General features: G+C 45.9%; 1 long non-coding RNA gene across 2 annotated transcripts in view; it reads right to left on the bottom strand.

Annotated features, from left to right (window-relative positions):
• The window catches only part of LOC144753405 (uncharacterized), a 141,186-nt gene extending 122,030 nt beyond the window's left edge, over positions 1-19,156 (bottom strand). The window contains exons 1-3 of one of the 2 annotated variants that reach the window (XR_013594342.1): positions 18,996-19,156; positions 9,684-9,740; positions 551-863 (exon numbers count right to left, since the gene is read on the bottom strand). This is a non-coding gene — a long non-coding RNA (uncharacterized LOC144753405). Of the gene's footprint in view, positions 1-550; positions 864-9,683; positions 9,741-18,995 lie in introns of those variants that run through there. The other variant, XR_013594340.1, reaches the window with a different exon arrangement.
• Between the last annotated feature and the right edge of the window lie 979 nt (positions 19,157-20,135).

The raw sequence follows: 20,135 nt of genomic DNA, 5'->3' as shown, positions 1-20,135 counted from the left end.
ACTCCTTTTCCTTACAAGGCTTGAGCATGGACCCTCTGCTATTGCTGAAGGGGGATCAATGCAGAGATGCATGTTGCTTCCCTGTGAATAAGTTGAAATATTGTTAGTGTGTGGGATGAGTTTTCAAAATAGGTGGAAGAGTTTCCAACAAGGAAGAATGATGTAGCAATGGTTGTGCAATGCTTCATGAAAGCGATTTCTCGTAAGGTTTGGGGTCCACCAGGGCATAAATAGTGATAAAGGGGGGTGACTTGCTGGCTGCAGTTATGCAAAAGATGGCGTGTTTGGGAATAAAGTGAAAATGGCATGTCCCATAACACCCACCAAAATTCATGCCAGGGGGAGAGGATGAACTCCAAAACAAAAAATAATTATTAAAGACAACTGACACAACATTTCTTTTTCCCCCATTTAAATCACTTACTTAGCTAACAGAAAGATGAGATAGAGCAGGATAATCTACTGAGTCTATGTTGTAAAGAGACCACCATGCAACAGTTGATTTGCATCACAGATTACCTACATAAAAAAACTTTGATGGAAGCGTGAATTTCATCAGTAAGTTTAATATATTAGAAACAGCAGCAGGAACATATTTTTTTTGCAGTGGGGAATTGCTCAGCAATAGTTAATGAGGGGCGTAGACGGCTTGGGTAAGGTGTTTTCTCTTTCAGGAAAACTGAGCATGAATTGGTTTCAGTTATCAACTTTTTCATTTTCAAACACCTGGAATGGCACGTGCGAGCGGGTTTGCATATTGCTGGTACCAACCCAGTGTGGAGAGTCTCACTTCTTACACCCACCACCACCGTGAGTGCATTTCTCATGGTCGTGATGCTGTGGAGGGCAGGGATGGCAAGGATCTACAGGTAAGAGAAGGGAAAGAGAACATTAGTCTGCAGGTGCTTATGTGTTATATACAGATTTACACAGATATATGCATATTCTAAATAAAACCACCCAATCGGATTCAGATCTAGCATTGATTTGTCCACTCAACAGGAAGGAACACATCTCTGCTTAGCAACAGGGCAATGTTTAGTAGACAATGCCAAAGTCTGTGCAAATTATGCTGGTGTAATCTCATGTACATAACTACGTTCACTTATACAAAATATGCACAATTTGTGAAATTTCAAACCTTGTAAAGTTGTATGTGATTTTATGTGTGCTGGATTGAGACTGGTTCTTGAAAAGACACTTTCTCCAGAACCTGTTTCCTTCTGATATCTGGAATGACTTATCTATGCAAGGTATGTGTTTGCTGAGATTAGTTATATGAGATACCAGTGAAATATATTTAGTGTTATACACATAATTTTGCAAAAATTAGGTGTATTTCACAAAATGTGTTTTTGCATATTTCTAACAACCCTGGTTCTTCCTGGCCATGTTAAAACCCTTGTTTGTCCTAACATTAAAACTAGGCACACTTTTAATTAAAAGAAGACGGGCATTCAAGCAAACGCATTTCTAGTCGGCTCTACTACTTCAGAGGTTTGAATAGGAGACTTTTGTGAGGTTACATAGAGAACAAAGTGCACTTCAAGTTAAGCAGCATTTTGAATAACATTGTTGTGGCTGTCTGAGGAAATTGAATCTCCCCCAGTACTGTACATGATTCAGTGACATTTTAGAATGAATTCAATAGAACAGGGTTTAAAAGAGACAAAGTAAAAGTATGTACAATGATGAATTCTGGGTATAATCACACAATTGGGAAGTGTGATAAAGTATCTCTCCCAAATAGCTCATCATAACATCTATAGTATATATGTAGATCTGGAAAGTGTTATACAATCTTAGCATTGTTGCCAGTGGCAAAAAGCCATGACTCACAAGTGGAGAAGCTTTAAGTGAGCCATGGGCCGATTCCCTCCCTCCAAAGCAGTATAAATAACATATTACACCGAACATTTGCATGTCAAGTTTATGTAATGGTGTGTTTTATGTGGAGTTGTATTAAAAAAGGCATTTACTAAACTCAGGATGCAAATTGTTTTTTTTGTGTAATGTGGTTTAGAGGACTTGTGACTATTTGAAGATACTTAATTGTGACTGTTAGAAGAGGTGTTTCTATGAGTAGCTGTAACACGTACTCTTTAGGCCAAAAAGGGGGGCAGCACAGACCACAGACTAGCTTGTTTGTGTGAAAAAGGCCACTTTATTGGAAACAGGTGCACCTTACATACAAGTTCCCTTGGCCTGTGCCGTACAAAACTAAATCTCACTAAATATTGTCTTCCTACTGTACCCCCACCCCCTCCCCTAAACATGTTCCCCCCTGCAACAATTATAAACACAACTTGCAATTTCCTAACCTTTCTACTACTACCTAACTAGGTAAACTTCTTATGTTCTTTCATAACTGTAATGTAATGTAATGATGTCTTGTAAAGCACATGAATCACCCCACATGGGGTATCTCCGCGCTGTAGACCACTGGGGAACCCGTCCTGGCTTTCCCTGTGAGATGGTCCCTACTGGGTATCTCCAAGGTGAAACCAGGCATCCCCGGCATATGTGGGGGGCCGTTGAGGAGATGAGGCAAGCTAATGCCCAGATTTGCGGAGTGTGATCCCTGGTTAGAGTAGGCACCGAGGCGAGAATTATCTGACCCTGGTCCACGACCCTGCCGCGTCGTGAATTGAACCCTGGTCCCGGGCCATCCTTTGCTTGCGGGTCTGCCGCCTCTAACCAGTGAGCCACACCACTCCACTGTAACTATACATCATTATACCACAACTGACCTAGGAAAAATGCCCCAAAGAAACATAGCGCACCACACCAGCACCTATTCCAGCGACAACCCCAATACAAAATTCCCCCCGATGCACCTGCTCCCAAGAAACCTACCTAGCTGAAAAAGGAATAAGCTATCCAACAACAAACCCCGCAAAAAACAGCTGGGAGCTCGTTCCCTAGGGAGGGAGGGTGGGACAAAGCTAAACTGCCCAGTGTCCTCCCTGACCAGCTGTTGTGTCATAAGCACCAAAATGGTGGCTTGTGACACAAGATGGCCGGTTATAAAACCCCCAAGCCCAAAACTAGCCCAACCTAAGCCCAACAAGCCCAACAAGCCCAATGCCGGCCCAATGGAGCCCAACCAGCCCAATGGTCACTGGCTGCCAATCCCAAAACTAGCCCAACCCAAGCCAAACAAGTCCAACCCCAGCACAATGGAGCCCAACCAGCCCATTGGGCTCTGGCTGCCCCCAACTAAAAAAGACCCAGGGGGCAGGCCTCCCGCTGGTCGGCCGCCCCCTCACCAAAGCCTTATTGGGCCAAAAAGGGGGCAGCACAGATCACAGACTAGTTTGTTGGTGTGAAAAAGGCCACTTTATTGGAAACAGGTGCACTTTACATACAAGTTCCCATGGCCTGTGCCGTACAAAACTAAATCTCACTAAATATTGTCTTCCTACTTTACCCCCCACCCCCTCCCCTAAACATGTTCCCCATGCAACAATTATAAACACAACTTGCAATTACCTAACCTTTCTACAACTACCAAAAAGGAGTACGTCCCAAACAGTCTGGGGTTCTCACCTTTAGCGCAAAAGGCGTGCCGCAGTACCCAAAGTAGTTGCGCCGCTGACACCAGGATACCCTCGGCCCGTCGAAAAAACCTCACCCGCCTCATCATTCGCCCTGGACGCCAGCATCTCACCCCACACCGCCTGATCCGTCACAGGTCCCATGACAACTCACTTCCCCACTCCCCGTTGATCAGGCTTCGAGGACTGCAAAAGAACCGCCACCTCCCTGGTCTGCAACTCCACCTCCCCCCATCGTACCCCCATTTCCCTCTTGTCCCCAGGAGCTCTGACAACCGAAAAGCCCCAAAATACATCCACAACATTAGCGTGGAAAACAGAATACCTTCCTCTCTGTTGCGGCAAATCTCCGGCATGAGCCTTATCAGGCCGACAAGAATCCCTGCCATTACGGCGCGGCGCTGCGAGGCATTGGCGCCTCGTTCCAGCGCCCATCCTTCCAATAAACGTGCACCCAGTTCACCCGCTGACAGTGCATAGCCCACCACAATTTTCCCATGAATGCTATGCCCGACAGCTTGCCCGCGATTGTCACCTTGAACATTCCTTTGTCCATTATTGCCAAAATGAAGTGCACCACCTGCTCACCTCTCACCCAATGACTGTCGTGCCGCGTCGCCCTACTGTCGAAAAAGTCCCACCAAGTCTGCTCGTACGCCCTCTAAGTTGAAACGGCCACTGAACCTCTTACCAGTTGAATGACCCTTTCTCTCCTACTGACCACATCCCTGTCGGCACCGGCGTCTTGCATTCGTTCGCCCCCGTGGCTAACCCATGGAACCTCTGCCACTGTGAACAAGACAAAGCATCCGCAATGTCATTGTCCACCCCCGGCACATGCCGGGCTTGAAACAAAAAGTCATGTTCCAAACATTGCAGCACAAATACCCTCAACAACTTGAGCACCTGTGGGTCCCTGGCCGACTGCTTATTCACGACATGTACCACTGACAGGTTAGTTAAACAAAAGGAGAGGTGGGGAACGTAGAGTGACACTCTTAGACCCCAGTAGTAACAAATAAACAATAGAAGAGTGTCCAATGCTATAGGTTCAAGCACGACCACAAAAGGGGAGCAAAAACAACGACTTCAATTTGAGACGGTTATTGAATTATTAATAATTAGTAATTGGTTATTAGAAAGCCCTCACTCACCACCTAGTGATGACATGCTTCATCATTGGGCCCACCAAAGAGACCGAGTGTCTCTTCGGTGTGCTGCGACGCCAGATCTACTGCGGAGCGGGTTAGTGAGTTCAGGCAGTGTTGTGCGAAAGTAAAAGTAACTAGTGAGTGTTGAATGATAGAAAAACAGTGCGTAGTGTATCAAAAATAATAACTTTATTGGAATGATCACTAGGGAAAGACTTAAAATTATGTGTCTGGAAATTGCGTCCACAATTAATAGAGTGGGAATTTCTTAGGTATCAGTCGACATGTTTCAGCCATGAAACGGTGTGATTTTACCTGCCATTCATCAGGACTATAGTGACATAGTCTCAGGAGGGGGGTGGGAACGTAATTGGTACACGGGGTCCGGTAGAGGGAAGACATAGGTGCCGAGCGGGTGCCGAACGTCGAGGGCGGTGTGCCAATTACGTTCCCACCCCCCTCCTGAGACCCATGGTGAGAATTTCGAACACCAGAAAAGTGCAGAAACGCTCAAAGTCGGAAGCCTCCTAAACCAGGAGTTATTAGGGAGAATGAATTCTTCTTCCTAATTATTTTTGCACTTTTTCACCATTTTGTTAATTTTCACTTTCACGTCCCTAGGTTGGGGTGGGCCTTAGCGCGTCCATTTCCACCAGGGTTTATTTCACTATAGTCCTGATGAATGCCAGGTAAAATCACACCGTTTCATGGCTGAAACATGTCGACTGATACCTAAGAAATTCCCACTCTATTAATTGTGGACGCAATTTCCAGACACATAATTTTAAGTCTTTCCCTAGTGATTATTCCAATAAAGTTATTATTTTTGATACACTACGGACTGTTTTTCTATCATTCAACACTCACTAGTTACTTTTACTTTCGCACAACACTGCCTGAACTCACTAACCCGCTCCGCAGTAGATCTGGCGTCGCAGCACACCGAAGAGACACTTGGTCTCTTTGGTGGGCCCAATGATGAAGCATGTCATCACTAGGTGGTGAGTGAGGGCTTTCTAATAACCACTGAAACGTCTCAAATTGAAGCCGTTGTTTTTGCTCCCCTTTTGTGGTCGTGCTTGAACCTATAGCATTGGACACTCTTCTATTGTTTATTTGTTACCACTGACTGGTTATCCACCTTGAAAATCAAATTTTTGTGTGCCAGCTCCCCTGCCCACGCCGTCACCACCACCACCAGGGGAAACAGTTCCAAAAATGTAATGCTCCTCCCCCGATCTGCCACTGTGGGGGCCAAACGTCAGCGCACCACTTCCCCTGCCAATACAGTCCAAAACCATCCCCCCCGCCGCATCCAAGGGGATGGTCGCGTCCCATTCCCACTCCTCCAGGGGGGCCATGAGAATACCATTAAATCATTCCAAGAATGCCCGCCACATGTGCAGGTCTTCCTTCGTACCCGCCGACAGGCGCAGATGATGGTGCACTAGTGTCAAACTGGACAGGGACAGGCCCAGATGTCTGCAATAGGTTCGCCCTGCTAGCACCACCTGGCAGGCAAAGTTCAAGTGCCCTAAGAGAACCGACACCTCCTGTATCGTCACCTTCTGCTTGGCCAACATGATGTCGATGAACAACAGCATGTGCACCTTCCTATCTCCCGGCATACAGGCCTCCATGGCTACCCCAGCTGTTCCACCGGGCGGGCGCGTCTCCCCAACCGCTCCGCCCCTGTTCTGGGACCACTGCACCTTTCTATTGCCCCGTTTTCGCTTGTGGTCCCCACCCCCACACGCCCGCTTCACCCCCGCGTCCACTGCCCCTCCCTGGGTCATGTCGCACCCTCCCTAAACACCAAGGGAGGCCGCGGAGCAGCGCCTCGCTTCCCACCCCGCGGCCACTTGATAGGCGTGGCCACGTGCACCATGCGGCCACGCCCCCCCGCGGGGCCTCACTTTCAAGTGAGGCTGCAGCATGTCAGTGCGGCCCGCATCCTCCATAAGGTGGATGGCCTCTCGGACACGCGGATCCTCCAAGCGCACCACCCCTCTCCGTCAATGGGCCCCGTGCAGAGACGCTCCTCAGATCTCCTCGCTGACACCGCGCAAAGTCCCCCGCAGCTGGTGACCAAAGGCTTCGCTGCCACTATCACTGCAAACCGCACAACAGAACGCCACCACACCCACCACAAAGCTAAAGTCAACAAAGCTAAACTGCCCAGTGTCCTCCCTGACTGGCTGTTGTGTCACAAACACCAAAATGGTGGCTTGTGACACAAGATGGCCGGTTATAAAACCCCCAAGCCCAAAACTAGCCCAACCCGAAACCAACGCCAGCCCAATGGAGCCCAACCAGCCCAATGGGTACTGGCTGCCAAGCCCAAAACTAGCCCAACCGAAGCCCAACGCCAGCCCAATGGAGCCCAAGCAGCCCAATGGGCTCTGGCTGCCCCCCGGCCCAAAAACCCGAGGGGGCAGGCCTCCCGCTGGTCGCCCCCCCCAAAAGCCCTAGTGAGGAACTAACCTTTGTTTTTCTCTAGCCAATTTTGCTGTATACCTCTTTAAATGGCAGACCTTCAGAGTACAGGAGCAATTTGTACTTCTATCAATGAACATCTCTTTAGTGGTGTGACTTTTTTCCAAAAGGGAGGAAGTGTGCGTTTTTTAATAAGAATGAAATATCACACTATCTCCATTTCGCAGCAGTATTTACAATGAGGCATGTAAAATAAAACATCAACAAACTCTCACCAAAATAAACATATGCTAATCCTGCACTGAATGAATAGTTTTTGCCAGCATATATATTAAGGGAATCGTTTTGAGCAGGGGTCTGCAGCCATTTCTGTGAAAAGAGCTACCCATATTTAATTAACATCATCCGGAGCTGCTAATATTATTAGTGTTGTAATAAGGACACGTCAGACAAGATTACATAAAAGAGCATTCAAAGCAAGATTATCCATAGCGTTCACCTCAGTACACCAGGCTGTGTAGCCAGTAGTAATGTAAAATTGTTTTATCAATTTGGAAGTCTGCAATTGGGTAATATAATAATAATAATCCACATTTGTATAGCGCACAATCACCCGTTAGAGTCTCTAGGCGCTGTGGAAGATTAAGCAAGCTATTGCCCAGAGTCGCATGCTAACCTGCCGCCGGAGCCGAGGATCGAACCCTGATCCCCAGATTCCAGCGTCAGTCGCCCTGGCCGCGGCGCCACACGTAATACATAATAGTCATAGCTGCATTGTAACAAGGTAATAAGTCTCCCCAAAGCTGCATACTTTATCACTCAAATATCAGCTTAAAAAATAACAAAACATGTATATTTGTAAAGCACGCATTAATTCTAAAAGGTATCTTGATGCTGAAATAACATATGTTTATTGGTACCCAACTCAAGGGTTGGAATGGGAATTCAATTGGAAAGTCAACCAATTTTCTCCAAACATCAGCTTTTGGAGTTTTAAAACGCATACATTTTCTCTTGAAGAAACACTTTTCAATTTAGGTATACATATATCAACTCAAACCAACAGAAGCTTCTAATTTAGTAGACTGGGCTGCAAAGAGGAGAGCTACTTACAGGTAGTAGGATAGCTACCACTCGCTCACGAGCAACTTGTTGGAGAAGCCTGAGAGGTTGGAATTATCAGGGCATCAGCCAAAAATTTGCAGATGCCTCATAGGTCAACTTCTCGCATTTCCATGTCTTGTATACAGATAAGAAACAACTTCGTTTCTGAAGGAAGAGTTCAGCTGGCTCTGCCTTTGGAAACCTATTGCCAGTAGTTTTTTCCCTTCTGGACCGGCACCTTACGTGCATTGGGAGACAGATTAATAAAGGCAGACATTCTAACGCTGATCCTTAAGCCTGTTGTTATCCAAGACCTTTTGATTTATTATATGTATATTATGCTTCATTTTAGAGACTTTCAGCTAGCCCTCTTTATCCACTGGCCTTTAATTGGGCCATTTTGATTTAAATTCCTTCCAATACAGCATACATTGGGATAGCCCACTTCAAGTAATGGCTAACTTCATCACTGTGAGTGAAGGCACTCTGCCCTTTCGAAAGGAGCACAACCACACGCAAAGTGGTTTCATTCAGAGCAAGGGACTTCTATGACAATGTGTGCTTTTTGAGAACAAAAAATTATATTTGCTTACAGTCAATGTGTTTTTTGGCTTACCAAAGGCTTGGCAGCTTCACCAACATTGACGTTTTGCAAAAGCCATAATAAAACAGGCACGGTCAAATCCAAAAGGCTCGCAGCTGATGACAGACCTGTCGTCTTTGACAATGCTTATTCATCTTTTTTCATGCCATGTAAAAATGCCGACTACATTTTCACTGAAAGTTCTCCGCCCATGTCGGGGGAACACTCTGGGCAGCAAAACTCTACCGCATAACTGGGAGAGTTTGGGCCTGCAGCACACCAGCAGTTTGGCAGCTTGTCAATCTTTAAATAAAGATCAAATGAGCATAGCTGCTGGCAAACTACAAGGCAAAACCTGTCAAAGAGTCCTTGTCCTAGGAAGGAGGATGATAAGGGCAAGCTTTGGCAGGAAGCCTTCTTGTGTCTCTTTGTTGGGAGTTATGTAACAACTGATCTTTGAGAAGAACTGAACCCTGAGCAGCTCTGGAGCTCGAGGTTGGGCTCTCCTCAGCTGGTTTGAGATTCTTCTCCATGGGAGGAACAGCTTAGCCAGGCCTTAAATCTGTGATTCTCACTTGCATAAATGAGACTTGAGTTTCCTAGGATCACGTAGTCTTTTTCTTGACAACGCCCAACTCTCTAAAGTCATTGATTGAATCAGCCACTTTGAAAATTATTATTACACATAAATACAGCAGACACTGGGCTACTAGTTGGGATTACCATTTCAGTATAAAAAGATATAGTGGGGAGAACCCTTTACATGCAGATTGCGAACATGCTTTTCTTTTAAGCTGTAAGGGGTCATTATTACATATTGTACTTGGTTTACTACTTCTTCACACTCCATACCTGGTTTGTCACACTTGTTGCCGTGGTCGTGGCAGTGGTCTTGCCCCTGTTTGCATGCTGAAAAACAAGATCAATACTTTGAAATGCATCTCTTGTTACATTATCCATTTCTTAGTCACATCGCAACACCAGCTGCATAATCTTCAATAATAATGCATTCTTTGTCTCCTTATTATTAAAAAAATAGTATATTTGTGGGATAAGAAGCTGTCCCACTATAAAGTAAAGCTGCAGTGCCAGCATTATTGAGATTGGAAAGAATGGTGTCTTCTCTGTAAACACGGCAGGAGACCACAACACATGAAATCATCGAAACAACTTATCTAATTCGATAGAAGAGGTTTTAGAGAAATGAATAAAGAAGGCATCCGTTAAGCAGGGTTCTGATAGTAATGGGCAGGAAAGAAGATATTTTAGGTTTCACCTTGTTCTTTTTACATAGTAACGTTCTTGCAATATCAAAATGAGCTTGTGCAAACAAAACGAAAACGAGGGACCTCATAATGAGGATAAAAATAAGACTAGTGAGAGCGCCCATCTATGTTTTAGATAATAATGATGTTACAGATTAATACAGTTATAAACTTATATTTTTTGGTATTAGTGACCTGGATAATATTTGTAATAGGGTAAAAATAAAGGTAAGCGTAGGCAGAGAATTAGGTTTAGGAATCGCTTCATCATTAGAAATACGGGTAGTGGAGGAGGAGGAAACTGGCGAAATGTGACAGGAAGGCTGCCCGAGGAAGATATTTATTCTACCAGGGTAGATTTCACAGACATTGAAAAGTTTCATGACATGAGAGTTTCTGAGCTTTACACCCACCCCATGTATGCAGCACTTAGGGGCCCATTATGATAGCGGGCGGATTGCCCCGCCAGGCGGGCGGTGGCCACCGCCAGCCTGGCGGGGGAAATCAGCCCGAAATCAGCCCGCCATCCACTCACGTTTTCCCCCCCGCCATATTAGTATGGCGGGGGGACCTCGGCGGACGGAAAGACCGTCCGCCGCTTTTCCGCCCCGGTTGCCTTGCGGCCGGGGCGGAAAGGGAATAATATGGTGGCGGTGTCTATCAGACACCGCCAGTCATATTATCATGGGCATTTTTCAATGCCTTTCCGTGGCGGCAATGCCGCCACGGAAAGGCAGGCGGACTCCCAGAGTGAAGGAGAGTAGGGGGGTGCACACAGGGGGGTACCTGTGGTACCCCCCTGCATTTGCATAATCAAAGCGGCAGGCACCGCCCGGTGCTTGCCGCTTTGATTATGCAAATGTAAAAGTGCTTTTTAAGCATTGTGGCGGGCGGTGCTGAGAGCACCGCCCGCCACAATGCTTAACATGCAGGATATGCCCGCCACTGTGGCGGGCACATCCTAATACCACCCCCGGGACCACCGCCCTTATGCGGGTGGTCCCGCATACCGACAGGATGGCGGGCGGACAAAGTCCGCCCGTCATCCTAAGGACCCCCTTAATGTGTAAAAGTTTGCCATGGCTCAAGTTCTTTTTCAGGAGGCTACTGCATATTGCACTCTCTGCCAGTGCTGCCAGATCTTAGTACAGTCACTACCTTCAAAGCACCGCACTCCTAAAAATGTGACAACTTGAACTATTTCAATTCACCCAAATCTGTAATAATGGCCTTGACGTGCATGTGTTATTGTTTTTTTTTAGATCAGTCAGTCAAACAACTGTAATTGTATGTTTATTTTTTTAACTTAAATTAATTATTTAATACTTTTAAAGTTATTTAAGTATTTTTAAGTATGTTTTAGTTAATTATAGTTATTATTTCATTAAAAATTCGATATTTTGACTAACTATATATCTTTTTTCGATATTTTTGATTCAATATTTTTGTACTTACCTGTTTGTAGATAGGACTTCGATATTTTTGCTTTCTATATTTTTACTTCCATATTTTTAGTATTCTATATTTCTTCAGTGATCCAAAACCTGAGCTCTGAATCCTTTACCTGTGCCAGGTAGGGATCCTTCTGCAGTTAACATTGAAACATATGACTGATCCATAACAGAGTTATCCAAGAGAAGGCACTGGAGTGGATCATCTCGTTCCTCACCGGAAGAACCCAGAGAGTCCGCCTCCCCCCGTACAGATCCAAGGCCACCGAAGTCATCTGCGGCGTACCACAAGGATCATCACTCAGCCCCACCCTCTTGAACGTCTACATGAGCCCCCTCGCAGCCATCGCACGGCAACACAACCTCAACATCATCTCCTACGCCAACGACACCCAGCTGATCCTCTCCCTCACCAACGACCCAGCCACCGCCAGAACCAACCTACACGAAGGGATGAAAGACGTAGCCGAGTGGATGAGGAACAGCCGCCTGAAACTGAACTCAGACAAGACGGAAGTCCTCATCCTGGGATCAGCACCCTCCGCCTGGGACGACTCCTGGTGGCCCCCTGCCCTGGGCAGCGCCCCCAAACCAACGGACCACGCACGCAACCTGGGCTTCATCCTGGACTCCTCCCTCTTGATGACCAGACAAGTCAACGCCGTCTCATCATCATGCTTCAACATCCTACGCAAGCTCCGAAACATCTTCCGATGGCTCCCCACCGAAACCAGGAAGACGGTCACACAGGCACTCGTCACCAGCCGACTGGACTACGGAAACACCCTCTACACCGGAACCACAGCCAAACTCCAGAAAAGACTCCAACGCATCCAGAACGCCTCCGCACGACTCATCTTGGACATCCCCCGACACAACCACATCTCCGGACACCTGAGAGACCTTCACTGGCTCCCCGTCAGCAAGAGAAACACGTTCCGACTCGTCACCCACGCACACAAGGCCCTTCACGACCTGGGCCCCAGGTACCTCAAGGACCGCCTGACCTTCTACACCTCCACCCGCCAGCTTCGATCGACCAGCCACGCCCTCGCCGCCGTGCCAAGCATCCGAAGATCCACCATGGGAGGAAGATCCTTCTCCTACCTGGCAGCCAAGACTTGGAACTCCCTCCCCATCCACCTCCGCCTGACCCAAGACCACCTCTCCTTCAGGAAGCAACTCAAGACCTGGCTGTTCGAGCAGTAGCGAAACCCCCTCCCCCAAGCGCCTTTAAACCCTCTGGGTGAGTAGCACGCTATACAAATTCATTGATTGATTGATTGATTGAGTTTAGCATATTTACAAGCCTAGCCTCCTCCTTGTGCACCATAAACTTCTCCTTTACTTGTTTTTTCGAAAGAGGGGAAGACCTTGCAGGGTCCATGAAGTAATTGGTCAATCCTATCTCACACAGGATATTTTTAATATACCTGAACCAGGGAATTGCTAGCATATTATTCTGCAACAGGCAATCCTTTACTATGCTTCGAGTGAAGCCTACTTCGTCAGCAGACCAGATCTTTGTCCATACTTTGATGGGGGCAATACCTACCCTGTCTTCCAAGAACCCTACCCAGAGTTCATTAGGAGTAATTAAACTCGGAGTAGCTGTTGGGATCCCTAGTGATCTATTCAAAAATGTGTTCTATACTCTCTCCTCTCTTCATATGTTCTTGTTGAGAGCTTTACTTTTGTGCAAAATGACCATTTCAACAACAGGCGTATGTCCTAGCTTTCTGGTGAAGCTAGAAATTGTTGCGCAAGAAGCCTCCATCCCGTTTCTTCTTGAACATGATGCCTAAATAATTAAAATCTTTAGTTTTTAAAATTTCCGTCCCCCCCCATTAAGACATTTCTTCGGGCAGGTATTCTTTGGACCACAAGTCAGTACATATGATTTCTTGTGAATTATATTGAGCTTTAGCTCTTGCATGAATTGGTTAAAACAACGTAAAAGTAATTGTAGGCCATTTAAGGGTTGTGCGAATAAAACGTCGTCATCAGCATTCAAAAAGACAGGAACTAAACGAGAGCCAATTTTCGGGACGTCACAAGTACATGTAATTAGAAAGGTTTCTAAAGCATTTATAAGAGGTAAAAATAGAAAAATGACTAAATAGCAACCTTGCTTAACCTTGATAGGGGGAGTACACTCTCCCTGTTGGGAATATTGAACCCTCAAGTGGGTATGGTGGTGTAAACATTTGACAATGTGCAATATCGCAGGATCAACACCTGCCCAACCCAAAATGTCCCAAAGGATATCCTTGTCCACTAAGTCAAAGGCACAGGAGAGGTCCATAAATGCTATGTGAGGGGCTCCTCTCCAGCCTTGACAAATTTTACCAAGGTTCAAAGTAAGGTTCAAGGCTTGCTTCGTTGTTCCTAAAGCTGGTCAAAACCCATATTACCTTTCAGTAAAGAAGGATTTATCCACCGCCCCTCTTCTAGTTTTGCCAAGATTACACTGCCAAATCTTTTAGCTGGGGCTTTCAGCAGCGAGATCGGCCTATAATTGGGGGGGGGGGATCACTTCGTTCTTTCTTGAATATGGAAACTATTTTAGATTCCCTCCAAGTCTCTAGGGGGTCCCTTCATAAAAATCACTTTAAAAACATTTGTTACCAGAGTGGCCGAAAAGTCAAGATTATGTTAACAAAGATCAGCTGGGACCCCTTCTTGTCCTGTCGCTTTTCCTAAGGTATATTTATAGGTCAAACAAGGTGGTGATGTGCTCAGTTCAAAAATAGTCCAACACTGCCATCATGTGGTGACCTGGATAAATCGTTCTTGGTTTAAGTATTTAGGGCCTCATTCCGATGGCGGTAGGACCGCCACCATCAGGCTGAGTCGGTGGCGGTCCCACCGCCATTAGACCATGCTTGTCCGCATACCACATCATAATGGCAGGCTGATGGAGGGCGGACGGAGAGACGAACCACCACGGATCCAACGGGCTCAAGGAGCCCTTCGGACCATCAGAGGGAAAGTAATCCCTTCAACAGGGGCGGTGCCTGCTAAGGCACTGCTGTAGGGATTACAATGTTCCTTTCCACTAGCCATTTCATGGCAGTTAACCTGCCTGTCTTCCAAGAACCCTACCCAGAGTTCATTAGGAATAATAAAACTGCCGCCAGCAGCACACAGCGCAATACAAAATATACACATTGGCGGTCGCATCCTAATGTGGATGATGGGACCGCCGATAGCTAGTCAGGCGGTCCCGTTCCAGACAGGATGGCGGTCGAACGAAAATCTGACCGCCATCATAATGAGGCCCTTAGTGCTGGTGCCAAGCGCCGTAAACACTGCCACAATTTAAGCACTACCACATGCGGATCGGAAAACCTCTGTGATCCACCACAGACCATGAATGGTTGAAATTTCACTTACGTGGGAAAAATGGCTATGATTAGAGTTTGGGTTGCTGCTAGACATAGCAATTAATATTCAATATAAAAAATTCTAAAGCAAGTGTTCCTCATAAATGGTTTGTCCATGTAGGTTTCCTCATTAGTGAATTCTTTATTACTGCAGTTCTCGTTTTCACACAGATCCCATGCATTTCTTTTAATGGGAGATAATAACGAGAGTCTTATTTTAATGTCACACTTTCTCTACTCTCATTTTTATCAGAAAATATCTTTCTTCAGTGCCTGTCTAAAACATTTTTTCGGTCAATGTGGGTCAGTCCAGGCCAACGGAATTTCCCTTCAGTATTGAGAGTTTTGAATTAAAATGATAATAATAACATTATTCTGTTCTTCTTCTTCATCTTTTTCTTCTTCTTATGCAGTCAAGCCTAATCCTGAAAGGGGCCACTTATGACGTAAAAAAGGCAATGCCTGAGCTGAGCACAGATAGAGGTGTAACATCGATTTCAGGAGCGAGGCAGGGGGTCAGATAAATTGTGAGCACTGCTAAGGACAGAGCCATCCAAACGGTGGGAGGGGCGAGGGGACATTATGCCCCAGACCCCACACCTTCCAGGCCCCATGCTCCTTCAGCAAAATGTAGAGTTTTTTATTTAATGCATCCTAATTTCTTTATTAATATAGAGGCAGCTTTCTATGCAGTCAGATGTCATGTTTTCTCTTTTTCTGGGTACGATTCCTTTTTTATTTAAAACCTAGAAAGAAGTACTTATAGCGCCTGGCAAATTTGGAATACGTTTCCAGAAGACTCCCCATTAGGTTTTTGCCCCGTACCTCAGAAAGACTGCTGGGCTTAGCTAACTGGAAGGGAGCAATTGGTGCCACTGCTAGGCTGCCCCGGGCCACCGAAGGGGGCCACCTAAGAGGGCAGCCACCCTTAGTGCCACATGATGGCATAGCCCCCAAGAAGTGTTCTAGTGTCTGGGACCTGGAGGGTCCCCAGTGATGTCACTTCCGGCGGGGGAAGGGCAGGGCCGAGGGTATATGGCCTGGGGTCGCGGGCCTGGTGCCCTCTTTGATCCCTGGTCGGCCTCGTGGACGGATCCTCCCCCCTTTGACCACGATGAGCGGTGCTGCCCGGATGCTGTTTTTCCCTCCCTACCGCGAACCCGACGGTCAGGCAGCAAGGGGTAGTTATCTAATACTATTTTGCTTTGTGTTGCAGGCGGAGTTACAGGGCGATCCAATGCTGGAAGGTACAGAAGTGTACCCTCTACAGGAGCACAGTAAGGGTGCAAGAGCCAATTATCCCCAGGGAGATCCCCGGTGGGATCCTGGAGGAGTGACGGCGCCCCGTTAGTACTTCGGGCGGTTGTGGACCTGAGCAACCGGGGTTGGCCTGCAACGCTCTGCCCCCGGTAGTGGGGAGGGGCGTGAGTGAGGGGTGGACTGAAGGTCCGCCGGGGGGAGAAGCTAGCCCTTCCCCCAAAATTGACAACACCACCGCGGTTAACACCACAGGGGGTTTATGGCTCATCAGGTGGGCAGGTGGCGAGGGGCGGCCTAACCCTGGATCTCCTGTAAGATAACCCAACATGTTGGCATAATGTTTATGCAAATAAAGCTGCAACAACTTTCTCCAACAAAACATTGTGTGGTGTCTGTTATTATGGGGAATTGTTGTGAGCGGGCTGGGGTATGGGCCGATGTTGGCACTATGAGTGAGTGCAGACTGAAGAAAGTGAAAGTTACAAGATCTGAGCTGGAGGGCCATCCTCGGCACCTTTCATTTCCATGATGATTGTGGCCAGGCAGTGCTTACCCAGGAGATTGTCCGAAAAAATTGCCAGGGCTCCTTTGGATTCCCAGTCTGGCCCTGTACCTCACCCTCCAAGTGAAAAAAAGAGAATCTTCATTTCGCAGCAGTACTGCCCTTCACTGACTTTCATCTATCTTTGAAGAGACTTGTTACAGTTCTTTCAAATCTCATAATTTCAAAACTGAAACATTTTAACTGTTTTAAACAAAGATGCCGTTTTTGTTGCTTATTTATCATATGCAACTAACAACCATTGGCAAAGTCAATAGTCCTGGCTTGCTGTTGGTGTAATGTTGCTTGTAAATATTTATTATATATCTGGATGTAAAGACAAAAAAAGCATAAAAATATCAGTCGGGTGGCACATAATGCTAATCAAAGAGTTCTAACTTACTGTTTTAAGCCACGCCTTAATTATATTGGGCACGCCCCTTTAAGAGACCCCCTGATTTTTTCATCCCACTTAAGGCCCTGGAGGACACTAAAACATTATTGTACCACTGTACTGTAGGTGATGCTACGTGCGACCTCGTAACTCAAATTTCAAGACCAGAGTTAAATTCTTGGCTTTATTTTAAAGTTCCATTTTCTTAAAACTAAACCGCTGGATGAATGGACTATGATAACAAGAAGTCTTTTTATTCTGAAGACAAACCTCTATTGAGCACGAGTTTACTCTCTGCTATCACATGATAAGCTCTCGAGGCTGTACTCGTTTATGAGGCATTCAGGAAGGTTCCTGTGTGGTTATAACAGGTCCGATACAGTGTACATGAAATGCATCTGGGCTTAGATGAGGCAATGTGGGCGTTTGGGAAACTATTGTATTTGGAAAAGGCGACACTGGCTCAATGTTGACTTCCCAGCGGCACCAAATTATGTGACCCTGGGCAGGTCACTTCATAACCTTAACACTCTTATATGATAAACATTATCCTCACCCAGAGAAAAGTCAGTTCTCGAAAATGATGTATAAAAAAAAATGCATCCACTAACACAATGTGATGATAAGAACACAGTAACAGACCACATGGAAGTGTACAAATAAGTGCACACTGTGTGCAGGGGCTCTGTAAATCTCTGCCATGTCATGCTCCTGTAAAAGCCTCCAAGCTGGAGACAGATCGTTGTTGCTTAAACAGTTATGGTACCGGCGCATAAAATCATTCACCGCAGCCCTGCAGCACATCAAGGATACCACTGGGAAGCTAATGGCGACCAAATGCGAAAAATGGCGCAGTGTTAAAGAAACACAGCGCCCTCAACCCAAGAGGGGCTGGATTCTCGCTTCCATCTACACTTTACTATTGTACCACGAAAGATACTGGAATGGTTAAAGGTGCACACCTGGGAAACATCTGCACACGGTGCTGCATTCCAGATTTGAACAATTCTCAGATCAAATACAATATTCACAATTAACAATCAATGTTCAAACCCATGGGGTATAATCTTTTTACTAACACACGTGTGCTTGTATACAGAATAAACCTATGCACGTGTTTTAAAATGATCAACTTCCACAGCTGCTGCATTGCCCCCACCGTCCCCTAACACGACGTGTCCCGGACTGCCTCAAAACCCAAAGCTTTTGCCTCACAGGTACCAGTACAGCACGTCGATGCCACTCACGTAGTATATACAACGCTATAAATAACCAAATGAATACATGAATTCTACAATTTCAACTCCAACGTCTATGATATCACCAGCAGGTTACATGTTAGCTATTGTCCCTCTAGAAATATATAGTTACACAGCAGCGATTGCCACTGTAGACAGCAAACGTTTAAGCTGAAAAGTACATTTAAAACTTCGAATTATGCTTTTTCATCTAAATATGTGCGCATAGTAAATTAAGTGCGCCTATTAAATGTGTAACAATTTACAGCGCTGCCAGACACAGGACTGTGGCAGGGAGGGTTACAGAAAATCAAGTTCCGTTTGTTGTTTTTGATACGCATAATTGAATGGCAAGAGAATGTTAAGAATCCTCATAATCGCCCCCAGAGTACCTATTACTGACATTAGAAGGCGAAACCATCGTAAAAGCCCTCGGATGTTTTTCATGACACACATATTGGGCCAGATGTATCAAACAGTTTTACCCATTTTGTGTCTATGGGAAAATGTGTTCATACATCTCTCCCATGTTTTTTTCTGCGCCAACAGGACCGTAGATGGCGCACTCAGCGCTATACAAATGCACGCAAAGCACGAGAACATAGAAGCAAAATAAAGGCGCCACTTACGGTCATGACAGGGCGGGTGCTCCTTGTCGCAGGGGTCCTGGCTGTGGGGGCCTTGGTGATGGTGGTGTCCTTGGTGCGACATTGCTGCCTCGGTGGAGCGCGTCTGATAGAATTCCTCAGCAACGGAAAGCCAGCCTGAATGATTTGCTTGTCCCGTTTGTGGCGTCCGTCCTCCGGCGGTGCTTTATAATCGAGCTGGGGGCCGGCACTAGAGCCCCCTGGGCCTCTGGAGGCTGTGCTCACCCAATCAGATTACGGTACGGGAAAATTCATTGCTTACTCCGTCATTTGCTTATTGTCGTGCTCCCCGTAATTTATTTTTATAATATTTTTTCTGTTTTTCAAGTTCGTGGACCTTGTCTGGCCGGAGGCTCTCAGCAGTATCCATCAACTAATTAACAGGGGCTTCAGCTTTCATTGTTCTTGATGACTAGCGTAGCAAGCCATATTTTACGAGGTGTGACAGTTTTAATGTGCCATGCTGTAAAATGTGAGAGCGGGGGAGGGGGGGGGGGGGGGGAGACACAGTTAGGATCACTAACACATTCAAAAGGCAAGAATGGCAAAAGCACTGAACAAAATATGTCTACCCAACTACTCACTTCCAATCAGAAATAACCATTACAACCATTCTTTGTTTTCAGTAGAAAGTATTATATTTAATTATAGTCCATGTCTAACAAAAGATCTAAAAAACAGTGTTCTCTAATAGTTGTTTATTATGCGTTTTGGAAATCAATTTACCTGATTATGAAAGTATTTGTTTATTTTTCATTTTCTTTTGCTCTCCTATTCTCCTTTTCTGCATTACAATAAATGACTGTCTAAACCACTCTATGCAAAGTCCTCAATGCTTAGTGGGCACACGTAGGGCTAACATCTATTCAGACGATGAGCTAGTCTATCTGTAGATTCAATAGCTTCAGTTCCTTTACAAGAAAACATCCTTACCTCTCCACAATGTATAGCCCCTATACTAAACCAGCAGTTAAAGATCGTATCTTGGAATGTGGTGGGACTGAATAGCAAACTCCCTCTACCTCGCTGGAATGATTTTGTAGGGAATTTCGACATTTGTATTTTCCAGGAGACGTGGAATCTGATCCCTCTATGTAAACCTGGTTACACCTGTCATTTCAT

Source organism: Lissotriton helveticus, chromosome 5_1 (genome assembly GCF_964261635.1).
Source record: "Lissotriton helveticus chromosome 5_1, aLisHel1.1, whole genome shotgun sequence".
In the NCBI taxonomy this organism is placed as follows: Eukaryota; Metazoa; Chordata; class Amphibia; order Caudata; family Salamandridae; genus Lissotriton; species Lissotriton helveticus.
Note: the sequence above shows the minus strand (reverse complement) of the source record. Positions and strands in the feature narration are given on the sequence as shown.